The following is a 4,297-nucleotide window of genomic DNA, read 5'->3' as shown; positions in this document are numbered from 1 at the left end:
CTCTGGAAGATGGAAGAGGGGGAAGGAGGGAACCTCTGGAAGATGGAAGAGGGGGAAGGAGGGGACCTCTGGAAGATGGAAGAGGGGGAAGGAGGGAACCTCTGGAAGATGGAAGAGGGGGAAGGAGGGAACCTCTGGAAGATGGAAGAGGGGGAAGGAGGGGACCTCTGGAAGAGGGGGAAGGAGGGAACCTCTGGAAGATGGAAGAGGGGGAAGGAGGGAACCTCTGGAAGATGGAAGAGGGGGAAGGAGGGAACCTCTGGAAGATAGAAGAGGGGGAAGGAGGGAACCTCTGGAAGATGGAAGAGGGGGAAGGAGGGAACCTCTGGAAGATGGAAGAGGGGGAAGGAGGGAACCTCTGGAAGATGGAAGAGAGGGAAGGAGGGAACCTCTGGAAGAGGGGGAAGGAGGGGACCTCTGGAAGATGGAAGAGGGGGAAGGAGGGAACCTCTGGAAGATGGAAGAGGGGGAAGGAGGGAACCTCTGGAAGATGGAAGAGGGGGAAGGAGGGAACCTCTGGAAGATGGAAAAAAGGGAAGGATGGAACTCAACTCTTATCTTATCAGTTTGAGTTTGTGTGTGTGGCAGTAGAACAAATATCACAATATCAGAATATAACTCTAAATAAAATAAATCAATGTAGGCTGCAGCAGAACACACAAATATGAGAATATATAGGCCTCCTGTCTATGTGATAATATGAAGCACATATTCAGATTACTTTCACAGTACAGAACAAGTTTGTAAAGGGAAAAAAAAAAACATTACCTTAGTTTTCAAAACCTCCCACAATGACTCTGCCCATGTCAAGTCCATTTAACTCCTGAGAGTCCATTTCTTGCTCAAAGCCATGAACTGTGACCCTTTAGTCTCCTTCTAAGGCTGCTCTGAAGACTCTGTTCTGTAGTGTCTATTGTCTTCATTTTGAGCATTAACTATAACCTGGGCGTCCTCTTTAGCCTCGTCTACAAGGCTTGCTGCCACCAAACGTGCCTTGGTTCGGGCATGTTCAAAAACCTTTTTTTCCTTGAGGGCCCTTTGTTGTAGTATTTTTTGTACCGCCGAGGCATAGGATGTTAAATTACTGTACATTCTACCCATTCTTTTCATAGTTTAATCTCTCCAGTCATTTCTAGAATCAAGCTCCTTATCTTTGCATGTTGTACAGCCCAACTTTGAATTCTGCATGACAAGCCAGGGCTTATACGTTTGCTTGTTCTTGAACTGCAAATTGCACTTTGTCGGTGGATGCACTGCCTCCCAGCTCCCTGTCTCCCTCTCCCGTTGATTCTGACTCGCTAGTAGGCTTACTAGCTAGTGGAGGTGCCGGTTGTGATGCTGAACTGGAGGGATTAGCATCGCTGCTAGCTAAGGCATCGCCATCAGGAACAGTTTGACCCTCACTCCTCTCCTCTGGAGGTGCCGGAACAAACAAAGTCAAATCTGAGAGGTGCCAGATCCTGTTCCTGCAAAGTAAGCACTGCTTGGTGACCTTCAATGCTGCCAACTTTTTTTGGTACCCTTCCCCAGATCTGTGCCTTAATAACACAATCCTGTCTCGGAGCTCTACGGACAATTCCTTTGACTTTGTGGCTTGGTTTTTGCTCTGACATGCACTATCAACTGTGGGACCTTAGATAGATAGGTGTGTGCCTTTCCAAATCATGTCCAATCAATTGAATTTACCACAGGTGGACACCAATCAAGTTGTAGAATCATCTCAAGGATGATCAATGGAAACAGGATGCACCTGAGCTCAATTTTGAGTCTCATAGCAAAGGGTCTGAATACTTATGTAAATAAGGTATTTCTGTTGTTTATTTTTAATACATTTGCTAAACTTTCTAAAAACCTGTTTTCACTTCGTCATTATCCGGTATTGTGTGTAGGCTGATAAGAAAAAAATATTGAATCATTTTTGGAATAAAGCTGTAATGTAACAAAATGTGAAAGAGTCAAGGGTTCTGAATACTTTCCGAATGCACTGTAAGAATCTAAAATAACTCCTAGGTTTTGTACCTGGTGTTTTATCTTTATTGCCCGCGATTTAAAATGTGCTGCTAGATTCTCTCTCTGTGCTTTGTCTCCAACAATAAGTATCTCGGTCTTGTCTTGATTTAGCTGGAAGAAGTTGTGAGCCATCCAAGTATTTAAATCATTAATACAGTCTAATAAATTATCCATGGAGCTAAAATCCTCTGGTGAGTGTCACGTCCTGACCAGTATAAGGGTTATTTGTTATTGTTGTTTGGTCAGGACGTGGCAGAGGGTATTTGTTTTATGTGGTTTGGGGTGGTGATTTATTTAGTAGGGTGTTAGATTTATTATTTCTGGGTTTTTGGGTAATGTTCTATGTTTGTATTTCTATGTGGTCTCTAGTCTTTTGTATTTCTATGTCTAGTTTATTGGGGTTGGACTCTCAATTGGAGGCAGGTGTTTTCTCGTTGCCTCTGATTGAGAGTCCTATATATGGGTATGTGTTTGGTTTAGTGTTGGTGGGAGATTGTTCCATGTATAGTTTATGGCCTTACAGGACTGTTTATTCGTCGGTGTGTTTCATTTGGTGTACGTGTTTATTTTGGGGGTTTTCCTTCTTTCCCTAATAAAAGAAGATGAGTACACATGTACCCGCTGCGTTTTGGTCTCAATCCGACGACAACCGTTACAGTGAGACGGAAATGCAAATTTGTTTATCATCTGCTTAGCAGTGAACATCGATGCTGTGCTTTCTGATAACGCCGCCAAGGGGTAACATACAGTATATAAACTGAACAGACAGAAAAATTAAACCTTGTGGAACGGCACATGTGATATGTACTTTCTCTGAGTTATGTTCACTAAGGACAAAAAACTCTAGGTCCTTAACCTATTTAGAACTGGACCGGAGAGGTCAACACACCTCTCCAGTCTGTCCAGAAGGACATAATGGTCAACAGTGATAAAAATGTAAATCTACGAGTACAAGGACACATTTTACATTTTAGTCATTTAGCAGACGCTCTTATCCAGAGCGACTTATAGTAGTGAATGCATACGTGTCATACATTGTTTTCCCCCCGTACTGGTCCCCCGTGGGAATCGAATCCACAACCCTGGCGTTGTAAACACCATGCTCTACCAACTGAGCCACACGGGACCGTTTGAACATCTGTATTGGCTCTAAGATAATTGATAATTGATCATTTTAACTAAAGCTGTCTCTGTGCTGTGGTGGGCACACAAAAAAAACAGATTGGATTTTATTTTTTATTTTTTTGATCATTTAGCTGTTTGAACCCCATTTTCTCCAGAATTTTGCTTAAGAATGGAAGGTTGGAGATTGGCCCGAAAAATTGCTAAGAGCTGAAGAATCTAGAATCATTTTCTTCAGAAGGGGTTTCACCATAACAGTTTTTAGTGCAGTGGGGAAATTGCCTGTGAACAGGGAATGATTAACAATAGCTTGCACTTCTTCAGATATGTAATTAAAAACTATTTTGAAGAAGGTGGTGGGGATAGGATCAAGAAAGCGAGCAGAAGGCTTAAATTGTGATATCTGTGCCAACCAGGGAAAATAAATCCATAGTGCTTTTGTGTGGTAGGCAAAGGGGTGGAGAGGGAGGTTAGGTCACAAAGGGACAGCACTCTGATTGAAATATCATCAATATTTTTATGAGTATTTATTGAGCCTACCTAGCTCAAATTATAGACGTCGGATTAAAACTAGACTATAGCGTCCATAAAGTGACTATTGAACCCCCACAGGATCGGTGTCCCTTAACCGGGTTGTTGCTAACATGAGTTAATGTGAACTAATGTTGTAACACATTGTATCACGGCAACTGGCTTGATACATTCACCGCTGAAGGTAAATAATGTACTTACATTCAGTAATCTTGCTCTGATTTGTCATCCTGAAGGTGCCAGAGATACTGAGGGTCCCAGAGATAAAAATGTAGCATAGTTTTGTTTGATAAAATCAATTTTTATATTCAAATGTAGCAACTGGGCTCTACAGTTTGAACCCCTGCTGTCTCCGTTCCTTAATAAAAAAAAAATGCAGAATTGACTAGATTTGTAAATGCAACAGTTTTTATTAATAGTATCATTTATCGCTCTCACATGCTCATTTCTGTCCGTTAAGAACCAACAATGTTCTACCTTTTTGTAGCATGTCTGTCAATGCAAAAATATTTTTTCAGCCGAATCTCAGAGTTTTGACACCAGGTTGGTTGCTCGGAAACAGCACCGCTGGTTGCAACAGTCATAAGAAGTCTATGTGAACAAACCTAGGCTACTGTATCTGGCCAGCTATATG

At 42.1% G+C, this 4,297-nt stretch overlaps 1 non-coding gene across 1 annotated transcript; it reads right to left on the bottom strand.

Annotated features, from left to right (window-relative positions):
- Positions 1-3,062: 3,062 nt before the first annotated feature.
- trnav-uac (transfer RNA valine (anticodon UAC)) lies at positions 3,063-3,138 on the bottom strand. Its single transcript has one exon. It is a non-coding gene; the product is annotated as a tRNA-Val (tRNA).
- Between the last annotated feature and the right edge of the window lie 1,159 nt (positions 3,139-4,297).

This window comes from Salmo salar, chromosome 01, assembly GCF_965601325.2.
Source record: "Salmo salar chromosome 01, fSalSal1, whole genome shotgun sequence".
NCBI lineage: Eukaryota > Metazoa > Chordata > Actinopteri > Salmoniformes > Salmonidae > Salmo > Salmo salar.
The sequence above is the reverse complement of the archived record's forward strand: the minus strand, read 5'-3'. Positions and strand labels throughout refer to the sequence as shown.